Source organism: Cyprinus carpio, chromosome A23 (assembly GCF_018340385.1).
Source record: "Cyprinus carpio isolate SPL01 chromosome A23, ASM1834038v1, whole genome shotgun sequence".
NCBI lineage: Eukaryota > Metazoa > Chordata > Actinopteri > Cypriniformes > Cyprinidae > Cyprinus > Cyprinus carpio.
In genome coordinates, this window is record NC_056594.1 from 19262213 (window position 1) to 19275052 (window position 12840).

Genomic DNA, 12840 nt, shown 5'->3' on the forward strand with positions numbered 1-12840 from the left:
GTAGGTGAGTTTCATCCAGGTTTAGCCATCCCCGTCTTTCAGTCTCTCGGATTGTGTACAATTGTAGCATTGCATGCAGTGTCTCAGCAATGGATGCTCTGCAGTGAATGGTGCCGTCAGATGAGAGTCCAAACAGCTGATGAAAACAACACTAACGTTTCACGTTTTTAACATGTAAGCGTGGGTGTTTATTATCTCTGCAGGTGATTGCGATGTTATCGTATTCATCTGTAGTCCACATCAAGATCTCACAAACCAAAATCCCCGACAGAATAATGCTGAGGAGGCCCACCTCTATCTACGGCAAGTGTGCAGAAAGGATAAAACATGACACAAACACACACCTAAAACAGCATCTCAGATATTCTGCACTGGGTTATTGTTTTAAGGAGTTTGATGGCTTTTACATTAACATAATTTGCTTTCTGTCATTTCTACTATTAGCATAATTGCATATGGTTATTGTCATTTTGTAAAAATTATGACATTGTTAGAAAAAATGCTACATTTCTGTTTTCCAAAAATATTTTGTGTTTTGAAGATGATTGGGCGATTCAGTTTATTTCTTAAATGCAATAATACACATAGTATTCTTACTTTGGAGGCTCTAAATAAACCCATATCTTATGTTTAATTGCTTAAATATTTAACTATTAAAGCTAACCCATTTATTCCACACTGAAAAAAAAACAAAAGTAACATTGAAATAATTTTTAAAGAAACAGTTTTCAGTTAGAAATTGCTAGTAAATTTCACAAATGTTTACAAAGTTGGCAAGTAACATTGAAATAATTGTGACATTTTGAAGTAGACAAATAATATTTAATTTATCAGCAAGTTCTGGTTTCAGCTTTTTTTAAAGAAACTAACTAATGTACAAACAACCTGAAACATTTTAAATTCTGTGTACCACAGCTCATATCATTAAACCACTGTCTGTTTGAAAATGTATTACTCATTTGTTTCTTTATTTAAAGATTCCAAGTTACTCGTACTTTTCACGCAAAAGCAAAATGAATTACAGAACCACAAAACAATGAATTTTTCATTTTCCACATTTGCTAATATTACTTCACTCTCACCAAACCTTAAAACTTCACACTTAAAGCATCTGTGAACGGAATGCAATTAAAACATATTATCGAACCTTACGAGCAAAACAAATATTACGAACAAAACAGTTTTATAAAATTAAATTTCTCAATATACGGTCGCATTTTCTCATATTATTAGACTAGAAACTAATTTAAAACCGTTAAGACTAGCACAGTTGTCAGAGATTGATAACTTTAAACTTTATGACCTGAAAGCCAGTTAATTATTGTCCATATGAACTCATAACTGTTTTGCTAAAGGATGTATATATACAGCAATGTATTTATGATTTTTAAATTCTAATACCAGTCGGGTCCAAAGTCTAGACCCCTAGTGAAAATATTTCTAATTTCATTACAAATGAGATGATGGGAATAAAATTTTGAGTCAAAAAAAGTTCTGTAGAAACGTAAGAATGCCTGATGATCATCATTTTTGTTTTTGGACGGCAATATTAATATATATATATATAGCGCAATATATCAGTATGTATACACGTAGGTATTTATATATGTATACTGTATACCCAGTATGTGTACGTGTGTGTCATATAATTATATATATATATATCATATGTATATAGTTATATATCTATATATATATATATATATATATATTATATATATATATACACAGTATGTTCTACTACTACTTACCCCGTTACCCGTCAGAAACACAACTGTAGGGAGGACAGTGTCAGTTGTACCACCACAATTGCAAAGTATCTGTCCCTGAGTTTTCTAATCATATTTCTAAACACATGGTAGAGAACAGAAAGCTTCATCTTCAAAACAAACTCACACCGCAACATTACCTAGCAAACATAAAACAATGAAACAACACAATCAATTCACATTTCAATTGAATCTCATAATAAACAAATTCATAAAAACGAAAAGGTAATTCTAGATTTAAACTCAGAATTGCAAAAACGAAAAGGTAATTGTGATCTTTTATCTTACAATTCAGCCAGAATTGCGATATAAATTCAGATTTAAACTCAGAATTGCGATATAAACTCAGTTTTGCGAGATTTAAACTCAGAATTGCGATATAAATTCAGTTTTGCGAGATTTAAACTCAGAATTGCGATATAAACTCAGTTTTGCGAGATTTAAACTGAGAATTGCGATATAACTCCAGTTTATACTCGAAATGTAAAACTTAGAATTTGCGATATAATCATCACTCATTGCGAGATTTAAACTCAGAATTGCGATATAAACTCAGTTTTGAGAGATTTAAACTCAGAATGCGATATAAATTCAGTTTTGCGAAATTTAAACTCCCAGAATCAGAATTGCGATTGATAGAATTCGATTAAACAGTTTGCGCGAGATTTTAAACTCAGAATTGCGATATAAACTCACTTTTGCGAGAGTTAAACTCAGAAGAAACTGCTTGATATAAACTCAGTCTTTTGCGAGATTTAAAACTCCAGAATTTGCGATATAAACTTCAGTTTTGCGATCAGATTTTCAGTAGATAAACTCAGAATTGCGATATTAACTCAGTTTGTGCGAGATTTAAAACTCAGAATTCGCGATATAAACTCCGTTTTTGCGAAAGATTTTACACTCAGAATTGCGATATAACTTCCGTTTTGCTGAGATTTTAAACTCAGAATTGCGATATAAACTCAGTTTTGCGAGATTTAAACTCAGAATTGCGATATAAACTCAAGTTTTGTGGATTTAAACGTCAGAATTGCGATTCCTAAAATCAGTTTTTGGAGATTTAAACTCAGAATTGCTGATTATAAACTCAGTTTGTGCGAGATTTATCACTCAGTTTGGCTAATTGTGATATAAACTCAGTTTTTTTGCGAGCATTCGATAAAACTCAGATTGCTATATCAAACGCATCAGTTTTGGTGAGATTTAAACTCAAAATTAAGATATAAACACATTTAAACTCAGAATTGCGATATGAATTCAGTTAAACTAGATTTAAACTAATAAAAACTAAAAAAACCCATATAAACACATTTAAGCTAAATTTTAACTCAGAATTGTGATAAATTATTTAAAATCAGAATTGCAAGATTTAAACTCAGAATTGTGAGATAAACTCAGTTTTACAAGACTTTAACTCAGAATTGCGATATAAACTCAGTTTTGCGAGATGTAAACTCAGAATTGCGATATAAACTCAGTTTTGCAAAATTTTAACTCAGAATTGCGATATAAATTCAGTTTTGCGAGATGTAAACTTAGAATTGGGGTGAGATTTAAACTCAGAATTGCGATATTTTTAAACTCAGAATTTGTGATTTAAACTCAGTATTTAAATCATCTTGCAAATTTAAACTCCAGAATTGCGATATAAACTCAGTTTTGCGAGCTGTAACTTAGATTGACGATAAATTCATTTTTGCGAGATTTAAACTCAGAATTGCGAAGATTTAACACTCAGTTTTGCGAGAAAAAGTCAGTTTTGGAATTTATTTAAACTAAAAAGAGTTGTGATTTATTTAACTGTTTTGGTGCGATTGCGATTATTGCGATATAACTCAGTTTTGCGAGATGTAAACTCATTGTGATTTAAATTCAGTTTTGAGTGATTTTAATAGAATTATTTAATTTTCGAATTGCGAGATTAAACTCAGAATTAATATAAACTCGTTTTGCGAGATGTAAACTCAGAATTGCGATACACCACCTCAGTTTTGTGAGATTTTAAACTCAGAGATGGCGATATTAAAACTCAGTTTTGTGAATTAAACTCAGATGTAACTTACACTCAGAATGCGAGATTTATCAAATCAGTTTTTTGCCGAGATTTAAACTCAGGAATTACGATATAAACTCAGTTTTGTGAGATTTAAACTCAGAATTGCGATATAAACTCAGTTTTGCGAAATGTAATTCAGAATTCGGATGTCAACTCAGAATTGCGAGATTTACAAACTCAGAATTGCGATATAAAACTCAGAACTTGTGTAAAGTATTTAAAATCAGAATGCGAGCTTTAAACTGAGATTGGTGAGATTTTAAACTCAGTTAGGTTTGGTGAGATTTAAACTCAGAATTGCGATTATAAACTCAGTACTCAGAAATACTAAAAACTCAGAATTGCGATATAAACTCAGTTTTGCGAGATTTAAACTCAGAATTGTGATAAATTATTTAAACTCAGAATTGCGAGATTTAAACTCAAATTTGCTACATGTATAACTCGATTTGTGATAAATTATTTCAACTTGGCAATTGCAAGATTTAAACTCAGTTTTTGGTGAGATTTGGTGCAAGATTCAAATTGCGATATAAAAATCAGTTTTGTGAGATTTAACTTCGAATGCGCATTATAAAATCTGTTTTGTGAGTTTTTTTAACACTCAGAATTGCGATGGTATAAACTCAGTTTTGCGAGAGTTTAAATGAGTTTTGGATATAATCATTTTTGGGTCAATTATCTTAAACTCAGAATTATGATTAAACTTCATTTTTGGAGATTTATAATCAGAATTATTTAAACTCAGTTTTGCGAGATATTTCAACTCCAGAATTAGATATAAAACTCAGTTTTTTGCGAGATGGTAAACTCGGAATCTGCGATATCAACTCAGTTTTTTGTGAGATCTGAAACTCATAAGTGCGAGTATAACTCCCTTTTGCTAGATTTTAACACTCAGAATTGTGATAATTATTGAACTGTCAGTAATGCAGATTTTAAACTCAGAATGCGATGATTTAACTCATTCTTTGCAAGATTTAAACTCAGAATTTGCGATATAAACTCAGTTTTGCGCGATGTAACTTAGACTTGCGATATTAAATTCAGTTTTGCGAGATTTAACTCAGAATTGTGATATAAACTCATTTTGGGGCGAGATTTAAACTGAGAATTGGATTAAACTCGTTTTGGTTAATTTAACACTCAGGAGGCGATGTAATTCATTTTTGTTATTTAATAATTATTAAACTCAGGATATAAACAGTTTTGTGAGATTTAGAGATGTAAACTTGGAATTGCGATAAACTCAGTTTTGTGAGATTTAAACTCAGAATTGCGATATAAACAGTTTTGTGAGATTTACTATAAACTCAGTTTTTTGAGGCTTTCAAACTCTCCAGATTGCGTTAACTCAATTATTTGTGAGATTTAAACTCAGAAATTGCGATATAAATCAGTTTTGTGAGATTTAAACGCAGAATTACGCTATAAACTCAGTTTTTGATTTATGTAAACTCGGAATTACAAAATAAATTCATTCTAAATAAAAACTCAGAATTGTGATAAATTATTTAAACTCAGAATTGCGAGATTTAAACTCAGAATTACGATTTAAACTCAGTTTTGCAAGATTTAAACTCAGAATTGCGATATAAACTCAGTTTTGAGAGATTTAAACTCAGAATTGCGATATAAACTCAGTTTTGTGAGATTTAAACTCAGAATTGCGATGTAAACACAGTCTTGCAAAATCTTAACTCAGAATTGCGATATAAACTCAGTTTCATGGTGATTATTGTAATAATTTCTTTCTGTATTATAAACTGGGTTTTTTAACAGTGTTTTGCAATACAGGATTGCGATAAAACTTTGATTTAACTCAGAATTGAAATCAGCTTAATTTAAACTCAGGCCAGATAAACTCAGTTTTGTGACAAACACTCAAATGCGATGTAACACGTCTTGCAAAATCTTACAATGAAATAACTAAATTATTGTAATAACTTCACAGTGGTAAACAGTTTTGCAATCTTCTTGCATAGCAGTCATGAGAAATGGGGGAAATGTAATTGTCATAAAAAAAGTGTTCTGATCAAACAAATGGTATTATTTCTAAAATATGCATTAGATTTTGTTTAGATTTTATGGGGTGACCTGATATGATCATGACATTCACTCTTTGTTCATACTGATCATATGTATTGCTGAGGTTTCTGGGTTTTGGAGGCTGAATTGAGGTTTTTGTGTTTCTCGGCAGAATCTCCAGGACACACGGCCGATGCTTCTGAAATGATGGACACACATGAGAAAACATGATGAAACGGCAAGATTATTGTAAAACACGCTTTAAATATTAAATACTGATAAACCACAATGGAAAGAGGAACTAACACTGAGATAATTTAATCTGTTCTGTGGTTTTAGGAACTAAAAACTTAGATAATTTAATCCAACCTATTACTCAACTTTTGCAATAATGAAACATGCCTTTACAACTTATTACTCAAGTGTTAATGTCAAGAGGTAACAAACTCACACAAAGCAATGTATACTATAGCAAACTGCAATTGCTTGATTGCTTGTAAAGTCACAAAATGTCACTATATTATCATCCAGCTCTAAACTAATAACTGCACTATAAGACATCGAAAAATTAAGACTATTAGAAACATTAGCATGATTTCTGTTAAAGCTGGCTTTGAAAAACAGGGTGTGTGTAAAAAGCGCGATACAAATAAAGTATGGATCAGGATTATGACAGGATAAAGGCCTATTCACACCATTCTTTTATTTATTTAAATACAATATTTAAATAAATAAAATAAATATATAAAAATTATAAATATTTATATAAATGATACATTTAAATTTATGTCAATTATAAATTTATTTATTTACAAATTTTATGTTTTTTTTTACAATATTTCTCTTAGTTGGAAAGCAGTTGTTGATTAAATGGGAATGTGTTTGTTGTTTATACTAACATTTTAATATTTTCTATTTTAAGTTTCAGCTGAAAGTTTTAGTAAATTTTTATATTGCACATTTTTGACATTTTTAAATTAGTTTTCTAAAGAAATATTTCTATACTTATTTATTGTAGCTGTAGTTATTTTAGTACGTGAGGTTAAAACTAAATTAAAATAAGAAATGATGTCTTTTAGTATCGAGATACCCCTCCATAGTTTTGCTTTGACTTTTGATTGAGTTTATGATTTTAATATTTTCCATTTTAATTAACAATGAAGTTTAGTTGTGTGTTGTGTCTTTTTCGGCCGGTAACAATCCAACTTTTTCATATATTTCGATCACGTTTTTTTTGTCTTGGCAGCTAGCTGAAAATTATTTATTTGATAGAATTCGTATATTTTTTATTTCAGTAAGTTTTATTTTAGTTTATTTTATTTCAAGTAACAAAACTAATAACAAACAATTAAATTTAAACATAACAACAATAACCTACAAAACACTATTTTATTAAAACATCTACACATTAAAAAAAAAAACCAATTACTGACATTACAGCGTGATACATTCCTATATAACTTGTTTGGTTTTTTTGTATTGATTTCTTTAACGTCTCGATTCTTTATTGTCTGAAGGGTTTTACTTTGCACTGAATCATGTGAGGATGAGCTCTTTTTGTGGACCTTTTGTAGGTAGTTTTGAGTGTTGTCTTCTCCATGTTTTGCTAATGTTTGTTCTGGAATGTGAACAGGCCCGTCGTGTATAGGAGCTCTTACTCTGCAGGATTGGATAGTGCATGCTCCAAACCCTTCATGGCTTTCACCTGATTACTCCCGAACCTGGCCAAACCGAACTCCTGCAGGACGACCAACACAGTATTACAACACAATGCTGACAACAAAAAAAAACACAACACAATCACCCATCATCCTTTTTGTTTTAGGTCAGACCGTGTGTGTGATGGTGTGTTTGCTAATCACGCTCAGTCCGTGGCATTACCTGTATGGGTCTGGGAGAGGCCAAAGGACCCATGATGAGATTCCAGGCTTCTCTGGTGATCCGGGTCCCAAACAGGTACGGTCACTGTTTCTCCCGGCAAACACACAGCGCATCCAACCACACGCTGGTAAAGGATCCATTCACAAAGTATTGATTTTGGTCTCATTAAAATAATACATCATTAATTTTTTACACAAAATTAACCAATAAAAAATTAATTATTAAATACACCTAAAAATAGCTATTATAGTTTTCATAATTTATTATTATTAAATATGTCTATATATAGTTTCTTTTTCAGTATTAGTATATATAAATAAATAAAAAATAATCAATCAAAAATAAAAAAAATAGTATTTATTTATTTAAATAAAAACATACATTTCTATATAGTTTTCATTTCAATTATAGTTTTACTTAATTTTTTAAAGACGTGTCTACATAGATTTTTTTACATTTTAGTTTGTTATTTTAATATTTATAATGAATTTATTAATCATTTATTATTATTAAATTTAGTATTTTTTAAATATCTCTATAAGTAGTTTTTTATTGATTTTTTTTATTGTTTCAGTATCAGTTATTTTAGTATAACAAGTTAAACTAAATGAAATTGAAAAATGTCGCCTTGGAATCAAGCTGAAGTAAAATAGTTTATTTTTTAGTTATTTTGTGTGTTTTTGTCACTTTTTACTATTTTTCCTTTTTACTTTCTTTATAGTTTTTCAGGTCAGTTATAGTTTTACTTCGTGTTTTTTTGTAAAACATGCTTACATAGTTTATTTTTTATTTTTAGTTTGTTGATTTTAGTACCTTTTTAATAATTATACTATTAATTAAATTATTTTAGGATTTTTAAATCTCTCTATAAGTAGTTTTTTTATTGATTTTTTTTATTGGATTTCCAGTATCAGTTATTTTAGTATCACAATTTAAACTAATGAAATTTGAAATATGTTCGCCTTGGAATCAGCTGAAGGAAGTAATATGTTTATTTTAAGTTATGTTTGTGTTTTGTGTTTTTGGCATTTTTACTATTTGTCCTTTTTTACATTCTTTTAGTTTTCGGTCAGTTTATCAGTTTACTTCTTCGTTTTTTAAACATGTCGTACATAGTGTTATTTTTATTTTAGTTTGTATTTTAAGGATCATTTTATTAATAATTTACGAATATGAATTATTTGTAGTATTTTAACATATCTCTATAAGTAGTTTTTTTTATTGATTTTTTGTTATTGTTGCCAGTTATACAGTTATTTTTGTACTACACACGTTAAACTAAATTGGAACATTGAAAAAATGTCGCCTTGGAATCAAGCTGAAGTAAAAAGTTTTGTTTTAGTTATTTTGTGTGTGTTTTTGTCATTTTTACTATTTTTCTTTGTTTACATTTCTAATATAGTTTTCATGTGCAGTGATAGTGTTTACCTTCGTATTTTTTTTTCTTAATACCATGTCTACATAGTTTATGTTTATTTTTAGTTTGTTATTTTAGTAAATTTATTAATACTTTGACTATTATTAAATTATGTTTAAGTATTTTAAATATCTCTATACAGTAGTTCGTTTATTGATTTTTTTTTTATTATTTCAGTTATTAACATATTTAGTATAACAAGTTAAACTGGAACGGACTGAAAGTCAAGCTGGAATAAAGTAGGTTGTTTTGTTATTTTTTGTGTGTTTGTTGAAATTTTATCATTTCTTTTACATTTTCTATCTAGTGTTTTATGTCAGTTCTGGTTTGCGTTATTTCAGTTCATCAAGGATAGAAACTAAAATGAAAACAAGAAATGTTTGACTTGGGCATCTAGCTGAACATTAAAGATTTTAGTTAGGTTTAGTATTTTTGTTTCTTGTGTGTCTGTATCATCTTGGTTGTTAGTGCTTGTTTTTTTTAAACCATGCCTACATAATTTTGATTTTATTTCAGTGATCTATTTTTTAAGTACAATAAAATATTTACTTAAAATATTTAGATTTTGGTATTTCCATTATGCGTTTTTTTTAGTCATTTTTAATAGTCTATAAAGTTTTTTATTTCCAGTTTTATTTGTGAGAATAAGAAAATGTTTGCCTTGGCCCATAAAATTATTAAGTTAGCTCTGTCGTGTTATCTTCATTTTTGTTTTGTAAAACATGCCTAGTTTTATAGTTTTTTATTTTTTCAATTGTAGTACATCACAGTTTAAACTAAACACAAAAAATATAAAAAATCAATGTGGTTTTAATGTTTTCAGTTGTTGTAGTGAGTTAAACTGTGTACAGCCCTGCCTGCATAACTTGAGTGGAGTGGTTTGTGTTTTAACGGTTTTCGAGGAAATAAAGCAGACATCTGATATGCACGTGTTTCTGCACAGGAGCTCTGCTGATCGTAGAGCGGCTCAGATCTGACACGCAAGCACCACACAAACCACAAACCAGGTACGACCCACACAAACACAACCCAAACCCTGCTTCCATCAACCAGTGAAGTGAAAGCAGGAGGGGGTTTAAAAACAGTTTTGGTTTAAACCAAAAGTACATGTTTATTTCTGGTATGTCTCGAGAAAACGGCCCATTTTTACAGAAACAGGCATGTTTCTTTTCTCAACCCAACCTGTTAAAATGGTTGATCTTTAGTCTTCTGTACATGCTTTAATGACATCATCTTGCAGGAGAAGGACATCAATTTTGGAGGGAAACATCAGTAAGTATTATCAATGGATCTGATGGATTCTGGGATGATTTGTGGCGGTTGTTGGTAGTCTGTGTTTTATAATATCAGAATTTAAAAAGATGTGACTCCTAAAATAAGAAAATGAATCAGCAAGATGAAGTCCCCAGTGACTAACTTTAGGTCTTTATCAACATCATTTTACTTTACGGGACATTGTTGGACAATAATCAAGTTCTAATTATTTAAACCAAGAGTGTCTTCTGTAAGTAATAGTTCTACGCTTCCACCAACACAGGGATCATCTCGGTTCTAGTTTGGTGTATGGTTAAGCAAGTGAACTAAAACCATAAAAAATTAAGATATTAAATATAATGTTAACAAACATAAATGAACAAAAAATGAAAAAATTAAATACATTTAAAAAAAAAACATCTACAAATTTATTTTTTTTGTTATTTTTTTTTGTTTCCATATTTTAGTTCAGCTAGTTGCCAGGGTTGACTTTCCAATTTTTATTCAGTTTACCGTAAAAAATAAAACTAAATAAACTCAAAAACAACACTTATACGTACAGTATATAAAACTAGAAGTAATAAAATAACTAAAATTTAACATAGAAACAAAAAAATAAAAATAAAAAAACTTACTAAAAAATGATGAAAATAAATCTAATTCAAAATATTAACAATAAATTGTAATAGTATATCGATCATACTAAAATAACATTATACCATGGTCTGTCTGAATGCTGGATTCTGATTGGCTGGCAGGTATGCAGTAAAATCGTTTAATGCACAGCTAGCCATGCATTCTCCCTTACTTATCTACTTAAGACTTTGATTCGTTTTTGCTCCTCGGTGCATGTTTCTAAATGAAGTGTAAAGGTCAACTGTGTGGGTGTGAGTGGTGTGTTGTTGTTTACCTTAGTATTTAGCGTGATTTACGTTCCAGGTCAGCGGCGTGATCTCCTTTGGGCTTCTGTTTCCGATGGGGTCGACCACCAGAAATTCCTCGCTGATGTACACCGAAGCGCGACAGGTTTCCCCGGAAGACGCGCTCCGCCCGTCGAGGGAGACGACTGGTCTTCGTCAGGAGCCGCCGGGACAGGAGCAGGTTATCCGGCGTCACCTCGCGGAAAAGTACGTCCTCCGTCAGAACATGAGTGCTGTGAGAAACACGTTCACAGTGTCACATACTGCACTGAACGATCAAATGGGTGCCGTCAGAATGAGAGTCCAAACAGCTGTGGATTATTGTGATGTTTTTATCAGCTGTTTGGACACTTATTCTGATGGCACCCATTCACATCCATTGCTGAGACACTGACGCAATGCTACATTTCCCCCAATCTGATGCAGAAACAAACTCATCTACATCTGTATGGCCTCCAAGAAGGCACCATTTACAGAAAAAAAAACAAATTTTGGGTGAATCTCTCCATTTAAATGGAAGTGTGGTTTAGGTACCTGTATGGGTTCGGGTATCTCTGCCAGAAGGCCGCCAAAGACACCTGATCCCACGTGCTCTTGATGTCCGTCTCGCTTGCCCGAAATACTTCCCCCATCATCACGATGCCCAGCAGAGCCCCACTGACAGAGTCCCTGAAACACAGAAACCATAACAGCTGTATTATCAGCTTCCTATTCTGAGGTTACAAACCTTATCTGGCCTTATACACCACACGGACAAAAGTATTGGCACCCCTTCTAATGAACGGTTTTGACACTTTAGTAATTTTTAATGAGTGCAAGTCTTAATGTTTACAGCATATAAGATTATTCTATGTGATTGGGTGTAGCAGTAGTTTGAACAGAACCTTTATTATTCTAACATGATGAGGCTTCTGTGTATAAGACAAGTTATTATCCGTGTATAGAGTCAACTAAAGCGAGAGCTCGCGGAGACCAGCACCGCGCGCAGACACAAATAAACAAACAAGCACGAATGATCCCGATCAGATCGCCGAATAAAACACGAACACAGACGCGCGGTCGTGTCGGTAAAGCAACACATATTTACTGTAATAAACTTACTCACTGTAATAATCCGCGCAAGCTTCCGCGTGACAACATCAACCGACATCCGCCGCATTTCCGCCTTCTGTGCGTGCGCGGGGCGCGCGTGGTGTGCGTGCGCGGCGTCCACTATTATTATTACCTACAATACATTATCATTAGTAGTGTTTTTAAAATTATTTACGAAATATTGGTCACAAACATTCAGAGAGAGACCGCATATCATTAAAGAATACCTCAATTAAACGAATGATAATTATTATAATGTATCATTTCTGTGAACGTGTTGTTTGCTGAAGTTCCTGTTAGACTGTATTATTCTTCATGTACAAGTATAAACTTTTCTGTTTCTGGGTTGTTGTTGTTTTTTTGTTTTGCACGCAAACCACAATTCAAAGTCTGGGTCAGAACCACTGCATTGTTTAATGA

General features: G+C 31.4%; 1 pseudogene; it reads right to left on the reverse strand.

The window, feature by feature from the left end:
* Positions 1-11319: 11319 nt before the first annotated feature.
* Positions 11320-11960, reverse strand: LOC122135230 (annotated as a pseudogene).
* Between the last annotated feature and the right edge of the window lie 880 nt (positions 11961-12840).